This window comes from Spermophilus citellus (genome assembly GCF_964194105.1).
Source record: "Spermophilus citellus genome assembly, chromosome: 8".
In the NCBI taxonomy this organism is placed as follows: domain Eukaryota; kingdom Metazoa; phylum Chordata; class Mammalia; order Rodentia; family Sciuridae; genus Spermophilus; species Spermophilus citellus.
Window position 1 is genome coordinate 150,990,958 of NC_138189.1, and position 17,905 is coordinate 151,008,862.

The 17,905-nt window shown below is 41.7% G+C and overlaps 1 pseudogene across 1 annotated transcript; it reads right to left on the minus strand.

Moving 5' to 3' along the window:
- Window positions 1-7,245: 7,245 nt before the first annotated feature.
- Window positions 7,246-8,833, minus strand: LOC308654577 (cyclin-K-like; annotated as a pseudogene). The gene has a single exon. The product of its transcript is annotated as a cyclin-K-like (transcript).
- Between the last annotated feature and the right edge of the window lie 9,072 nt (window positions 8,834-17,905).

Genomic DNA, 17,905 nt, shown 5'->3' on the forward strand with positions numbered 1-17,905 from the left:
GTGGGCTGGCCTGAGTGGGCTGGCCTTGTGCCCAGGCCCTGGCTTCTGCCCACCAAATCTGAGTCTTTCCCCTCACACCTGAGGCTGCAGACCTGTCTCAGATGTGGGGACCAATTTATTTAGGAATTAATAACTTTTTAAATCAGATGATCCCGAATTGAGCTCCTCTTTGTCCTGGTCCTCTGTCCTTGGTCCCTGTCCAAGAGAGGAGCTTTGCTTCTTAGTTTGCCTGGTTTTCCTTGTGATTGCTAGAACCAGCAGGTGGATACTTTCCTGCACTGTTTGAAGTCACGTGTTCTAGTGAAAACACAAACATTTTACGTCTCGTTCTGTGAAGATATCCCAGCTTGACTTCAAAGTGCATATAACTTTAGGTGAAGACCTTCTTTTTGAAAAAAATGTAATGTTGAATGTAAAAGGTCATTTAGAAAATGACAGCAATATATTACCTATGTTGAGACGGAAAAGTTTTATACATATACACACACATATATATATATATATATATATATATACATATATGCATATCTTGTGTGTGTACATACTCACAGAGCCAAGCAAACCACCATGACATTTCAGTCTACCACAGAACGCATGCATGGTAGAGTTCCCCTGATGTCACAATGGAGCTGAGACCTCCTGTCATCTGGTGGTGACGTCGCTGTGGCAGCACCATAGCACAGATCTTGCTCCTGTATGTGTGTGGAGTTCTGAAGTCAACAGGCCCATGTGCTGTTGTGGTAAACCACATCGTGGACTCGCGTACTTGCTGTCCTTCCTTGTATCATCATCCTAGAGGACACCCCTAAAAGCTTTGTGCAGTGTTTATACAAAGAATTAACAGCAGGTACTTGAGGAGGGATCTAGAGGAAGGTGTTGCCTTGGAGATGGCCACAGATCCATGCATGTCCCTGTCCTGGAGACCTTGCAGGGACACAAGAAGCAGCAGTTGAAAAGGATGATCTTGTACAGGCCAAAGCTGGAGTGGGTGTTTATGTCTTAGTGACTAACAATGATGAAAACCCAAAAATATATAAAAAAATAGAAAAAACCTATAGATTAAGGATATAATGAAAAAATATTTCATAGTTATCCAGTGAATTTAGTTTTAGCTACAAAAGAATCAGAAAGTTTAGAAAATTGAAACATTTATCATATAAAACATTCACTATACTAAAGTTAACTTACAGGAAAAAAAAAATTGTGAATCCAAGTATCTGAGTTTTCCATGCTAATAGTCTGTGGTGATATAGTCACCACCACGTGGCCTCTGCATTCCCTCCCTCTGCAAGTGCCCCATAGAGTGACTGCTTTGTATCCTTTGTATTTTTCCTGTGCTTGGTCTGTCTTTAGTATTGCACATAACCATCTTCCATCCTGTCACAGTTGCCCACACAGCCCAGGTGTGTATGGCTACTCCATGAGGTTTCTGTGAGCATATCACCCAGTCCACCCAGTGCATGCCCTAATGATGTGTTTCTCCATATCCGTGCCACTGGGCAACATGACTGCACATACATGTACAAACATATGTGATATGCATATACACACACTTTTTAAAATCTTATATTTAAATATGACAAAGTAACAATTCCTGGATATTTATTAGGCAATATTATATACAACAAAAATAGTAAACTCTGTATTTTAGCATATTTTTTTCTTTTCCTTTTTTTTTTTTTTTTTTGTTACTGGGGATTGAACCCAGGGGTGCTTAACCACTGAGTCACATCCCCAACCCTTTTTATTTTGAGACACGGTCTGCTTTGGGTCTCCTTAAATTTTCAAGGCTGACCTTGAACTTGCGATCTTCCTGCCTCAGCCTCCTAAGTCACTGGGATTACAGGTGTGCACCACCACACCTGGCTTAGCATAACTTCTTTAAAAAAGAGAAGCACAAATAAAACTTGACTCGGAGGTGAAGTAGATGAATATTATACATAATACAAATGTAAAAAAGTAGGAAAGATCTAGAATTATTTAAAGCAGAATGCGATCCATCTTATATCTATTGCACCCACAATTTGGGCTCCATTGTAATTCATAAAGCCCCCTCTTTAGCTCTGCAAAACGTTCTGTTCAGGATGCTAACCACTTGCTCACTGTAGTAAAGTGTTTTCCAGTGTTGGAGGAATGGCCAAGTCCATGGCAGAGGGTCACTGGGGGAAGAGTCCCTCTCTCTCCATCCCTACTACACTACAAAGGACTGCATAGAATTCCACTGACTTGTCCCTGACCAGTGCCTGGTGGCTTTCCCACAAGTGGGGTGTAACTGAGTCTCGCCCTGCTGTGGAACCCGGCCCCTGGGCCCCTGGAGACACACTGTTTGGTCTGCTCTAGCCCATGTGACCATCCAGTGCACAGTTCCCATGTTTTAATTTTATCTCTCCTAGGGAGGGTGACTTTTCAAAGACAAGCGATGACCTTGGTTAACCATGCAGGTCACAGGCCCCACGGAAAGGTAGATCTGCCGGCGGTCCTCTGCCTTCTCACCGGGGATGGAAATCATTCAGGGCAAATTCAGACAGCATAAATTGAGAGTATAGCACCTCTGAACGCAGAGGATTTGCATTTGTTATGTGAGTTCATTTAGCATTTTCCTAATTCCTTAGAGCTTTGCATTTCAGAGACAGCCGGCTCAGTGTGAAGTCTATGAAGCTGTTCCAGAATTATCCAACCAAAGGATTGAGTAACAGATGGCAATAAACACACTCTAATGGGCTGTAGTTTGTTTTATTTTATTAGACCAAGGTTATGGCCACAGTTATGAACTTAATCTGCCTGTTTTTATGGCCATGATAGTGGCTACGCTGCATTCCTATCACCAGCTTTGCTGAGTCCAAAGCCTGTCACTGCTTTGTGCATCTAAGAAGTGGAGCAAATGACGAGTTGAGTGCAGCATCTGGCCAATCTGGAGATAAAGGGGACTTCTTCTTCAGTGGCATGGGGCACGGGCTGCACAGGCTCATGATCAAGTTTGATGCATCTTGAGAACCAAAGAGTGAAGTGATGATCTTTCTCAAATCATAAAGGCGTGTTAGATATATTCATTATGAATTCAAGTCAATCTAGAAAAGGGGAAATGGCCACAGGAAAAGCTGGAAAGGCTACGAGAAATGAAGAGAATCTGATCATGTTACATGGTCTCGACTTTGTCAAAAATTGGTTGAGGGCTAGGGGTGTGTCTTGGTGGTAGAGTATTTCCCTGGCACATGTGAGGTACTGGGTTCAATCTTCAGCACCACATAAAAATAAATAAACAAAATAAAGGAATTGTGTCCATCTACAACTAAAAATATTTAAAAGAGACTGATTGAACAAATTCTTTAATTTCCAATTGGGTGTATTGTGTTTCATTATTAAAATAAGTCATATGAGGCATTCAATCCAAGTGGATGCAGGAAAACTGAAGCTCTCAGTAATATACCAGAAGTATTAAATTATTGTTCATCACTTAGAACATGTATTCTTGTGTACAAAAAAGTAAATGAGGGCTATTTAGGGTAGTCTAGGAAATTCTATTTAATCAATGATAGAGCAAAATTTATACAATTAGTATCATTGATTGCAACAATAGCTTGAACTCCCTAAAACTCTCTGGCTTGCTCATACATAGACCCATTAAACGTGTTTATTTCTTGGCTGAGGAACTTCTCTTTTTCTCACCACCACTACCTGCTTCTGATTACCTTCACCTACAGGTGCCCTGATACTAAGAAGGGGATGCATTGGATACTGTTCATGAGAATCATGCTTTGATATTTTTTTTAAAAAATTTTGTAGTTGTTATTTTAATTTTGTTTTTATTTTGATGTGGTGCTAAAGATCAAACCCAGTGCCTCACATGTGCCAGGCGAGTGCTCTGCCACTGGGCTACAGCCCCAGCCCTGCTTTCGTATTTTGATAATGTGCATCAATTCTTATTGCTTGGTTGGAATTATTTAGGACCTGAGATTCAAGTAAACTGTGATTTTACTAACAGATATGATTTTTAACTTTAAGCTACACTATTAGGACCATAACCCTGTGAACTTTAACGGCATCAATCTCTTCTCTGATGTGTTTCTTCCTTAGCTGAAACACCCAGCGTCATAGACATAAAGACACTGCAGATGTTCTCTTTAAAGGGCCACCACTTACGGTTGCACCTTCATATGCTTTATTCTAGAAAGCTTACTTTTATTGAATCAGAAATTTCTGAGTTTATATTTTCCACTCACCAGTGTCTCTTACAACAATCAACTAAGGAAGCAAAGATGACTCTTGATCATATGGGCCTATTTTGTTGAGGCTAAAAATAGTGAAAATTTTCAGTTAAAATGCTAAATATTTCCCAATTTATGATAGTTTTAAAACAATTGTTTCATATGTGGTTTTAATAAAGGTGATCAAATTCACAAGTTGCTTTAAAGAAGCTCACTTTCTTTATTTACCCTTATTTCCTAGGTCTCATAACAGCTTTTTGAACTTATCGTTTTACTTGATGGAGTTTGTCTGTGAAGACTGGTCAAAGAGGGTTTGTTTATGCTTTGCTCTCTGACACATTTAGTGTGTTCTTGACCCTGTGTTTCCTGTAACATATTATCAGGAAGGAAGGGTACTGGAGGTGGGAGTAAGGTATGAGAAAAAAATCAATCAAGTGAGGCAGAAATTGTATGAAGTAAAGAGGCTTCTAGATAATGCAATGAGGTATACAATTAAGCATTTAAGAGAACGAAGAAATAAGGATCTAAGGTGAATGATCATGCAGAGTCTATTTAGAAAGACTGAATAAGTCCTATTTAGCAAAGGTCAAAGTTTAATCTTTCATTACAGTTAAATATATGATAGAAAACTGGAAGGGCGACTAGTGAAAAATATAGAATCCCAAGCTTAAGTGCAAATATTTAATCTCAAGAATAGTGGGATTCCATGAATGCATCTGAATAGGCCAGGAACACAGTACAGCTATTATGAAGGTGTTAAAATAATTCAAAACCAAAAACTTTTAATGCCTTGAATTAGGATGATGGTGCAGCTTTATCATAGTGACAAGGGTTAGTTCAACAGGGATTCCCCCAAGTCTCCCCCTCCAGGGTAATGCTGTGTCATGGTACATGGCAAAGTCATATTGCTATGCCAGGGAGGAGTCTACTGTTTTCTCACATCTTCCAAATAACATTCCACAATTTCAACCAGCTCCACATCCTAACACACACTCAAGGTGTCTGGGGGTTGCATTGGTGTGTGAGGCTGGTGGAATATTATGCATGCTTTGCATACAAAGTTCTATCAATGCAGAGTAAAGTGCATTTAGAACTTTGTCTACATCAATACCTGACACAAAATTTATGATATTTGACTAATTCAGTAGGTTATTATTTATTACAAGTGCCTAAACACCCCAAAGTTGGAAAACCCTCATTACAGCACACAGCATCTCCATTTAACAGGTAAAGTAAAAGCTGATACCTGCTCTCCTAGCTAGGGCTGAGTGGCTGTGCTACATTCTCTCTGTGTGAGGTAGCCTGTGTGCATGCTGGCCCCTGGACCAAGTGTGGCTTCCCTTCCAGGCTTTCATCATATTCTACAAAAGTTGTGGTTAATAATTCATTTCTTTCAAAACCGTTAACCACAAGGAGCAAGATAAATATTTTTTAAAGTGAAGTTTAATGTATAGTGTCTGCACACACTTATTTTTACCTCTTTTGGCAATGCTTAAAATAGCCATGTTTTGCTTTCCTCATAGCATTCCTGTAAAGTTCATCTTTTATAGCAAAATAAAATACTGGCAGTAGTAAGTTATAAAGATTAGTCTTTTTCCCCCAGTTCAGTCAGTTTGTATTTGCGAGTTCACACTTTTAAGAACGTGGTTCTTTGTGATCCCTGACCGAAATTTATACTTGAACCAGAATAAACCAACATATGGCAAATCAGAATTTATTTACTACATGTCATCTCACAGAAGAGCATTCATTTTCTCTGGCACTAGGCCACATGATAAAATAGCTTGCAAAATTTTATATCATCTAAAATCCACCTAGACAAATCTAATACCAACACATTAAGTATTCCTAAAAACGTAAAAACAAATACACCGATTTAGAACTATATTCTCCATCTATTTTCATTTAAATGAAAATAAACACGGATGAGTTTCTTTTCTTTCAGTATCAGGTTACTCAAATGAAAGAGCAGTTGTCTATGTGAGACTCTGTGGGTGCACGTGTCCCAGGATATTTGCATTCTTTGTACTGTTGTGCTTTAACTGAAAATATTCAAAATAAAACCCATAACATTTCTCTGTTGCTTTGCATCCCTCTATTAGCCTGTGTATTCTCTGAATGGAGAGGTTATTTTTATTAGTTCTCTTGCCCTTAAGCACAGCACAGTAGTTGACAATCAGTGCTCTCTCAGTAATTGTCATTGAATGAACAAATGCAGACACAGTGAAAACTGGGCTTGTTGTCTATAAGGCTGCTCCAGAAAGGCCCGAGGCTTGATTTTACATTTATTCTGCTACTTCGGCAAGACCATCTACCTTTTGTGGGAAAATAATAACAGAATTCAGTCCATGTTTGTTTTTTTTTTAAATGGATTTTATTTGGATAAGTGAGTGAAGGAGTCTTGTTTGCAACCAGGATGGCTCTCTGTACAGGAATTTGCACATAGATGTAAACGTATATTACTTTCCACGTACATTTCTTCCCTTCTCCCAAGAGGAAACAGAAATCAGCCATCCAACAAGGCCACCCCTTCACAATAGTTTAACACAAAGGCTGCAAATACCTATGAATCAAAAAGGTGGTTCATCTGACCTACTGGGTCTCATGGGGAGAACACCACTGAATGACCACAATGAGAGCAGCTTGACCTTGGACTATTTAAAACTGAGTTCCAGGAAAAATAGGCCCTGACTTCTAGAAGGAAAGTCACTCCTTATTGAAGCTATTTATTGAGCCAATATGGCTGGTTCACATTTTCACTAGTATAAAGTAACCCAACGCAGGACTCTCAGACGACCTTAGCTGAAACTGTACCCTAAGACTGCAAGAGGCACTGCCAAGGCCACACTGAGGCTGGCTCTCCATCCTCCAGGTGTGAGGACCACTCCAATTTCACCAGGGATCTGGCCTCTCCTCTCCTTACTGCAACTGTCTGGCATTACACAAGGTCCCCCCTACTTACCCACTCAAACTACTCTTTAAGTTAATTAGAAAAACTCTTGTTAAAAAAAAAAAAAAAACAAGAACAAAAGGTTTTGGGTTATCTCATCCAGGCTGCCCTTCCAGGTCCCCCAACAGGAGACAAGAAGGGTGGGGGGTATGGGGGAGGCACGAGTGGCTGTCCTCCAGGGGCTGGGCGGGAGGTGGGCAGCTAGCCGGTGGCAGGCCCAAGCCTGGAGGAGGGTGAGGCGGCACTGCATGGGTGGGGGACAGGAGTGGGGGCAGGATGGAAAGCTGAGGTTGTAGGTGGGTGGAGGTGGGGTAACCAGGAATGAGGGGGTGGCAGATTGGGGGAAGGAGGCTGGGGGAGGAGGCTCAAGTGGTGGGGGGGTAGCCAAGGCCCTCTGGCGGCTGGGGCAGGGCGCCATAAGAGGGACCCTGGGTCTCTGCGTGGATGACAGGCTCTAATAACCCTCTCCAGATCTGTGGCAGCTGGTGGTGGACTTGCTGGTCAGGTGGCTGGAGGGGGCCAGTGTGGCAGAGGTGGGCCTGGTGCACAGGGGCCGGCTGGGCAGGAGCAGGAATAAGGACTTTGCAGAGGTCACCTGAATCCACGGGTTCAAGGGGCTTGGCCTCGCCTAGAGATGCAGCCAGGGGTGGCTTTGGACTGGCCACTGGGGGCCCGGAGGCAGCGGTGGGTGGATGGTCTCTATTTGGGGGGTTTGGGGCCTGGGTTCTGCTGCCTGGCTCTTTGGGAGGAACCTGCCGGGCGCTTCCCGGGTTGGAGAGGACTGTGAGGTGGGAGGCCTTCCTGGCGGCTGTGGGCAGCTGCTGTGGCCGCTGGGCTGACTGCTGGGCGTCCTTCTGCTGCCACGGGCTGCTTCGGGGCCTTGAGATGGTTGCAACTGTTGTACATGTGGCCCCTGCGGTGTAGGCTGCGGAGGTGGGGGATGTGACGAGGCGTCTGTTGTCTTCCTCGTAAGACCCAGGATCTGGTGGCAGAGATCTTCCAGAGGACGACAGGGACATTGTGAATGAACCGCTTCCTCCTGCTCCTACACAGGGCTTTGGAGGTCGATCCTTGTATCTCAGACCTGCACAAAAGTCCTGCCAGATGCATCACAGCCAACGCTATGATCTCTGGTTCTCACTGCAGTGACAAGAGACTGTCATTTACAGATGTCCATGCCATTTGAACCGACTTTTGAATTTAGTTTTTATCACCTTTAAGTCGTTTTGCGTATTTGAGCAGGAATTGGTATGGATGTTGTACCTGTGAATCAAACTTTATGATCTGTAGTAAGAATCTCTCCAGAACCTTTCACAAGTTTTTTTTTGGGGGGTGGGGGTGGGGGTGAGGCTGTTTCTTCCAGTTTCCCAGCCAGAAAGAGACAACAAGCCCCTGCCACGTATCTTGGGAGTTGTTTGAAGGAATGATACATAGAGAAGTGTTGAAAATAAATTATTCCTGTTGTCAGGGTGCCATAGTGTAGCCCCAAACGTGTCCCCACATCAAAGATGAACCCAGCCGCCTCTCCAGGGTACCAGGCCTCAGTGGCTGGATGGAGTCCTTCAGGTTGTGAGGGTTTGTGAGCCAAGTCTCTCTTATCCCAGTTCCAACATGGTGTCGTGTGGTCCAGGTTTGCTGACATTTCTGAAAGGCTTGAATTTTCTTTACTTTCCTTCATTTATTGGAGTAGACTGGTTCTTTCCAAAAGGTTATATGAAAACTTTAGAATCCCCTGGCCTCTGGCCAGCCCCTTAGTGAAGTCTCCTTGCTGACGCAGCCCATCTTGGGTTTCCGTGGGGTTTTTATTGTAGTCAGTACTCAGGAAGCATCTAAATTAGCATTGTCTTTTGGTGAGGCCTCGGTCCACACTGATCATCATGTTTCAATATAGAAAAATAGTGTGAAAGCTTGTTTTTCAAGAAGCTGCACTGAACTGCATAAAACAATGTTTTTGTCTAGGTATGCACAGGGAAAGACGATTTCCACATTTTTGCAACTCTCTAGAAGTTATGAACTTTTATCAGCTCAATCAATGTGTCTCAACTTGAGCTCAACTCAATTCAATAGTTTTCACTTGGAAACATATGAAGCAAAAGTAGCACCTGTCTTTAAAAAATTCAATGTAAGAGGAGGGTTTGACAAAGATACTCGGGGCATTACTGGTTGATGGAAATCTCCATGAATGTTCCCCTTAATACTCTGTAATCATGTTTAGATTTGTGTTCTTCCACATAGACTCAACATTCATTTAAGGAAGGGATATTTTATTGTTCCAAAATCTCAGTTCCTGAATATTTCACAATAAAAATGATAAAATAATAGAACAATTACTGGTGAGTCATCTCAGGTATTAGGACAGGAAGTTGATTCATTAATGTATTTAAAGTAAGAAATTATTTAAAAGTGCATGCTAACTGTACATATTTAAATTCAACATTAAACAGGAAGGAAAAGAAATTTGTCTATAATATACAATCTGGACTTTTCTATGAGTATGGCTGTTCTATTCATATTCATGTCTTTTGAGGTCTTTCTTAGTAGTAGTCATAAGGCACTAACTAGAATTTTCTATTTCCATTATATAAAGAATTTAAAATACTAATGAAACAATCAGATTGTAGAATAACTTTATAATTTTTCTTTGTTAGTATGATTTCTTAAAGTAGTTCTACCCTAGACATCCAATTCAACCGTTATGTTATTATTTTCTTTTATATTTTTTAAAGTCTCAGTGAATTTTTTTTCAGCTACAATGCTCTTGTTTTAGTACATGAATTTGATCAGTTGGAAAGAATTAATAAAGCCTCACGTTTGCAATAACAGTTATTGTTTGCAATACAGTTAGCATACTTTGTGGAACAAATGGAGTGGTTTCTTTCTGAACCAGGAGTCTTCCTGGGCCAACTTGCCCAGAGGCCCCAGACCTCTGTGCTCCACAAGCGCACAGCACTGTGGGCGGGGGAAAGGACCACCCTGAGAGGCCCTCCACAGGCAGGGTGGCTGCTGAAGGATCAGGACTCGCACACAGCTTCAGCTGCTGCATGGGGGCTCCAATCCCCCGACCTTGACGGTGGGCGTCAGGAAGGGCCAGGCAGTTACACTGCGGTGTCACAAGGTCGTCAGATGCTAGTTTTATGGACGTATCCATTCTGTTGATTATTATTTCTGTGTTTTCGGTCACTCATCCCTGTTCTTCCTCAACATTTCACTTCTTTTAGATTTTTTGGTTACTGAACTCAGTCAGGGCCACGTTCGTGCCGGGCAGGCGCACCACCCTGAGCTACAGGCCCAGCCCCTTCTCAACATTTCAGTGAATGACTCCCACCAAGGAATTTCACCTGTTTGGGATCGGCACTGCTTGCTTATATAAGCTCCCACTCCCCAACGCCTGCTTTGGAACACTGATTGGCAATGGGGTTGTTTGAGAGAGAGGGAATGTCGATTATTAATGATCTATAATTGAAGGTATATTAAAATAATTTCTATTGTACATTTGGTTGCCAGAGATATGGGAATTCTTCACTGAGAAGGCACTATTTAAGGTCAACCTAAAAAAATAAAAAATAAGAAGGTGAAGATGTAAGAAGAGATAATCATCAGGAGACAGCATGAGACATGGCCTCCAATGGAGAGTATGTGGGACCCTGGAAAGTGAGAGGTAGGCATTCTGATTCAGCATACAAAGAGGGAGGTTTTAAAAGGTCAGTCTCCAAAAGGCCATAAATACTAGGACGGTCCACAACATTTAAATTCTGACCAACGCTGGAAATGGGAGATTTGTGAGCAGGGACATGGTCTATTAAGAATCAATTTTGCATCAAGGAAAATTAACCTAGATGAGTTAAGATACTAAAACAAAGCAGCTTAAAAATCATGACAGTAAAAAAACAAGATTTTTAAAAGATGCTTTAAATGTCAGTTTATATTCTATGATCTGTCTATTGTACGTGTACATATAAGCATGCATATATATGTAAAAGTATGTGTATCATTACTGTATGACAAAACCTATGCCTATCTCCTAAAGCAACTATTTAGTATTTAATTGCAATCATTATATATTATATATTCAGCATTCCTCCCTCCCTCCCCACCCTCTCTCTTGTTACTAAGATTGAACCCCAGGAGTGCTACACCACTGAGTTACATCCCCAGCCCTTTTTATTTTGAGACAGTAGTTCATGAAGTTACTGAGGCAGTCTTCCAACTTGCCAGACTCCTGCCTCAGCCTCCAGAGTCTCTGGGATCACAGGTGTGTGCCACCACACCCAGCTCTTCAGCATTATTGTTATCCCTTTATAATAATTAACTCTTGTAAACCTCACAATAATCCGTATAGGAAGGAACTATTGTTACATACAATGTAAGCCGAAAAACAGAGAAATTAATTGTCCATGATCAGTTGGCTAGTAAGTGACTGAGCCCCTCTGAACTCACAGGAAGACTTCAGGTGGGCTGTTAGCCACTCGCTCAAGTATACAGCCACTCTGAAAGAGGAGAAGCCCTCACAGTACAGTGAGTCGGGATGAAGGTTTAATAGAGGCTCACTAGGGAGAAGTCCACCAAGACTTACGCACTTTTCCCGTGCTATGGAGGACATCTGCTGCTTGTCTCCCCAAAGATCCTCCCTCCTACCAAATGTGGCTGATGCTTCTTTGAGGAAGGCATCCTCAAGGTGGCGTAGAATCTGTAGAACTCTCTCTACACAGAGGCGGGCTCTAATTCATGCAAGGCAGTCAGCAAGCTCATGGTCCTCCACATTCACCAGGGCAGGAGGGACCGCCATGCAGCCAGGCGCTGGGAGTCCTTCCTTCCTGGTCAAGAGCATGCTGGAGGGCCCCACCCCCACTCTGGATCAGGGAGCTGCTGGCCCCGCTCTCAATCTTGCCCTCATCACATGTCCATGAGGGAGACCTGACTGGTTGAGACCTTTGTCCCCAAAGGCAAAACAAAGAGAATCCAGGTCCTTCAGGACACCACAAAGTTGCTATAATGATGAGATTCGATAGATCTCCGTTTAGTTTGTAAGCCATGACAGATTAGGTTGTTTGCAACCAAAATTATTCAGATGCATTTATTTTCTTTGGCCTCTTCATCTAGACCAATGTTACCTTATTACCAAACTGTGACATTATCCTTTTATTTTCTGATCCACCCATTTATGAAATGTTTACAGCATGATATTCCTGATCCCATGCTGATTTCCTCTTTAAAAATCACTAGAAATGTGGAACTAATGTGTAAGATCCAGTGAGGGGTGTGAGCAGATCTATTTTCACTACTCTATTTGTTCACCTGTGAGGTCCTTCAGGCTTCTGGGCATCACATACATTTTCTTTAAAGGATTCTAAAGATTGGAAAAAAGAAAAAAGAAAAATATTCTTTAAGAATCATTTGGGTTCTAAGAATTAATAAGCTTGTTGTAGTCAAAAGCACCAGTGATCTGTCAAGTCTCTACATTGCAGAAGAAAAGGACGCTGAATTGTGTAAAAGCAAGTGATCTGAAGTGTGTACAGCAATAAAATATTAAAACTGAAAAGACCTCGGAAATCACCTAGTCCCACCCTGCTCTCTGTACATACACAACTTTACAAACTTCAGAAACTCAGAGCCAAATGGAGGTGCCAAAAAAGCAAAGTGGACAAGTAATAATAAACAATTTTGATAGCTCACGGTTTTTAAAGATTATGAATAAAACATATAAGACAGGCTAGTCAGATTTCTGTCAATTCAACAGAGACACTGCAATTGAAATTCTCTAAACTAACCATGGAGTAACAAAAGTGAAATAGGCATTACAATCATAATTATCCATTCACAACACCGTTTTTTGTAACTCTGTATATAAAGTATGTTCACGCAAAATTATGCCATTATACATGAGCTCTCTTATTATTTTTGCATTACAATTCTTAATACACCTTTATACCACAAGTTATCATCTCTCTGATTGTATATAAGGTATGTTGACACCAAATTCACATCTTCATACATGTATTTTGTATAATGATGAGGGTCTCCTTCCACCATCCATGCTATTCCCCTTCTCCCTTCCTTTCCCTCGTGCACCTATCTAGGAGTAATCTTCCACCCTTACTCTCCCTCCCAACCCCATTTTGAATCACCCCCCTTATATCAGAGAAGACATTCCGCATTTGTTTTTTGGGGGGATTGGCTAACTTCACTTAGCATAATCTTCTCTAATGCCATCCATTTCCCTGCAAATGCCATGATCTTATTCTTTTTTATTGCTGAGTAATATTCCATTGTGTATAAATGCCACAATTTTTTTTATCCATTCATCCACTGAAGGACATCTAGGTTGGCTCCACAGTTTAGCTATCGTGAATTGTACTACTGTAAACATTGATGTGGCTGTGTCCCTGTAGTATGCTGTTTTTAGGTCCTTTGGGTATAGTCCAAGAAGAGGAATAGCTGGGTCAAATGGTGGTTCCATTCCGAGCTTTCCAAGAAATCTCCATACTGCTTTCCAAATTGGCTGCACCAATTTGCAGTCCCACCAGCAGTGTATGAGTGTACCTTTTTCCCTGCATTCTCGCCAGCACTTGTTGTTGTTTATCTTTATAATGGCTGCCACTCTTACTGAAATGAAATGGTATCTTAGCATAGTTTTAATTTGCATTTCTCTGATTACTAGAGATGATGAGCATTTTTTCTATATTTGTTGATTGACTATATATCCTCTTCTGAGAAGCCTGGTGTTGTGAATGGATAATTATTATTGTAATGCATTCCACTATTGTCATGTATGTAAGAAATATTTTTTAAAAAGTTTAAAAAAAGATGCAATAAGACATACAGTTCCTTTATGTACACTTCAACCACTGCAAATAAAAATTGCAACAGTAGGCATGTTAGAGAAAAAATAAATAAATAAAAGAAACCTCTGAAAGACCCATTGAGAAATTAAAATTGTGATAAAAATGAATAAGTATGTACAACTATTTCATATGTATCAAAAATTTTAAAACAAAGTTTAAGGAAATAGAAATGCTAACTACCCTGATTTAACATGTACACATTTTATGCCTATATAGAATCATCACACTGTACCCCATAAATATGTATTCTAATATTATAATAATGCAAAACAAAAAAATTAGAAAATAAAGCCAGGCATCCATCAATCATTTTTTAAAAAAGTGAAATAGGCAACAGGAATATGTGTCTGTAGTTTTTGAATCAATCTGATAATGTAAAAGAATCACTAAAAAAAATATTCTTTTAGTTTGTTAGGTACATAGTACCAATGTAGGGCCTTAGGTTATTGGATAATCAAGCAGTAAAGTACTATGCATACATAGCATCTCATCTGTAGCAGTGTGGTATATTTTAAGCTTTCACAGAGTTGATCACATACGATCTTAACTCAAAAATTGAATAAATACCACCGGCACACACATACAAGCCCCTGCGCGTACGTGCGCACACACACACACAGTGTGTTTGTGTGTGTGTGTGTGTGTATATATGAAATTATATATATAATTTATTTTTTCTATAATTATTAATGGTTTACAGAAAAAAGGGTAAAATATGGATTTGATTTCTATTAGCACTTTCTGCACCTTAGAGAACTTTTCACTCTGTAAAAAATTCATTTCTCTATAGAATGAATGTTCCTCTATTTGTTTGTTTTCATTCCATCATAGTCTAAGAACATTTCTCAAGAGATCATTGGTTGACATGGTATATTTGCTGCAACAAATTAATTCCTATTTATTTTCTAAAATGGTAAGTCAAAAAATGTTCCTCATTTTGTAGAGATAAAAACATGAAGAGGTCCGATTAAAGTGCACAGATGTCCCATGATGAATATCACCCAACAGGCACAGTTATGAGTCTGAAGTGTGGACAAGCTTTCCGCATGAGATAATGCTGCGATCTGTGTGCAGACGCTGGGATATGAGTGAATATAAATTCCTCCTTTGTTTCAGAACTCAAACAAGAGAGATTGATAAACTACACAGTTGAACTATCAGCCAAAACAAAGGTTCTGTGAAAATACGGCAAGTTTAATTCTACCAAATATGGGTAAAACAACTCCTTTTTCAAGTGTTACCAAATCCTTCAGGCCAGATGCAGGGTTTCTCCAAGTCCTCAGCCAGGGTCTTTTCTGGGGTTTGGTTTTGTGAGCCCTCACCGCTGAGGCCTTGGCCTGCTGCCGTCTTCCCCTCTGCGTCTCTCTCCCTCCCTCCTCCCACTTTCCTTCTTCAGCTTCTCACATTAGCTGGAGTCAGAGTCATGATCATCCCCGGCCACTGGGCCACCAGGGAGAACAAATCATGGGAGACACACAGAACTGTCCCAGCCCCAGGTGAGAACCTGCCCTGATCCCGCAGCACCCCTGAGGCCAACTGGTCGTCCCAGCTCATTCTGGGTGCACATGTCAGGGTCTTCATCGCCAGAGCTGCACCCTAGCAGGGGACGGAGAGGACTCCGTGGCTGGACAGAGGTACCTGTCTAGAGGACTGTGTGCCTGCCATTTCTCCATAAGAGCAGAAATCATGCTGTGGACACGCCATGTGAATTCAGGCCCAAGAGGAAATGGGAAATCCACAAACAGAGGGATGAGGAAGAGGAGGGAAAGAGCCGAAACCAGCACTGGGTGGTGGTGGTGGGTGTCTAATGGCAGAAGGAAGTTGAAAAGGCAGGAATTCTGTGACTGAAGAGAGAACCAGCAGGCTCAGCGGGGTGCTCCAAGGAGCAGGAGTTAGAGGCTGCAATAGAGGCTGTGTGAGTGGGGTGCTCAGAGTGACACAGAAAGAGGGTGACTCACGTTCCCAGATGTGCCAGCTAGGACTCAGCCAACTCCAGGAGGCCACCTGGTAGCCCTCTGAAGGAATGAGCGGGGACGGGGGACAGGAACGTGGCTCTCTCTCTGTGTCTTCCTCCCTCAATGAACTCAGTTGGAAAAAGCTGAGCTGAAGTGCGATGGTTGGTTTGAGGTGGGAGGGTTAGGACAAGGTTTGTTTGACCAAGACAGGCCAGACCTGGACGGACGAGGAGGAGAGAGGCAGGAGGAAACTGCAGGATGAAGGAGGCACTGGAGACGGGCGTTTGGTGGAGGCTTGTTGTATCCATTCTTACTGACACTGCCGACAGGTCTTGGGAGGACGGAGAGACAGCCCTGGCCTTGAGGACCTGCGGTTGGAGAAACAGTGCTTGCAGGGACTCGACAGCCAGCTGTGAGGTTCTTAAAGGCCGGAAGACATGTTCCCATTTGAGTTTGAGAAAGAGGAACCTTGTGCAAAAGTAGATCTTCAGAGCCACCGAGTTCAGAGACATAAGGTGGAAGGAGCCGCGCGGAATCGAGCAATGGTCGCGAGGAATACACCCGCTCTGCTCTTCAAAGATCCAGGGCCAGGGGCACAGGGGCATCATGTTCTGGAAGTAACTTCACACCTGTAAAGACACATGCAGGTCCCCCTCGTGAGCGAAGCGCTGCGTGTGTCACCTGCTCTGATCCAGCCCTGTCTGGCAGCACGGGCCTTTGCTGAAGGAGTCAGTCCCTTCCAGGAATATGCTGCCATCGAGGGGTCCTTTTATTTTTACCTACAGCACCCCAGATGGAAGAAGTTAGCTGTGTTAGGATTAATGTGTGTTCGATATGCAGGAAACTTTTTGTCAAATACAGTTCCTTAAAAGGAAGAAAGAAGCAGTGGTCTTAAAATAGTATGTTGGCTTTGGCTTCCCTCCACTGTTGACAAAGAGAAAAAGAAAGTTGATTAATCTTTTGTTGATGTCAACAATATAATTCAATTTAACTTGGGCAGACAAAATTGTTCCTAGTAGCTGACACACTTCCAGTTTTATTTCCTGACAAAAGTGTCCCTTTTAGACCATACACACACCTTTTCTACAAAGAGGGCTGGACTGCCATCCTTTATGCCCCGCCATCAATGGTGGGACCCTATTATTTATTGGAGGATGTTTCTACAGCCCCCTCTGGTTTTAACATTCCAGAATTTGTGCTTGTCTCTTGGGTTGGTTCCCAAGAGTCAGTTAAAGGAATGACTTAAAGGAGAACTGCACTGTCTGCATGATTTCCCCCACAGGACTTCAGAGCAAAAGGCTGTTTCTTTAGACAATATTGCAATCAGTTATTTCTCAAGATAAGATTGATGATCCAGGAAAAATCTAGAAATAACTTCTACATCTTTTTTTCTCATTTTTCTCCTACGTTGAAAATAAACAATGCACACACATAAAATCTTCAAGAATAGGCGGTACATCTCTATTCCACTTATTTTCTTGATGTTCACGTATTAATCAAAAGTAGCATCCTTCCCACGAGAACAACTTTGGTTTTCTATTTTTTAAAATAATTTCCTTTTGATTTGTAAGTTCTGTGCAAAACAGTTATTATAAAGACAAATGGCTAATGGATACCTCCTGGGTACTGTGTCCACCATCATACTGTGTAGATAAAGTATGGCAGGCTACTCTTTAAAATGGATTTCTCTGCATTTCAAGAGTGCAACATAAAGCACAAGAAACTGTTGGTTCAGACTCATTTCATTCTGTTGGACATGACTTGGGTGCAGGTACAGATATTGATGTTGCAGTCAGAAGTGGATAATTTCTGTGCTTTAAAATGTGTATGTTAGAACCATGACTCTCTTGGTCGATAATGGAAAAGATAACACACTTTCTTTTGGTAATCATTAGGTATTCCCTTTATTTTAAGAAACCATAGTTCTTAGCCTGAATCTATCAAGGATCAATT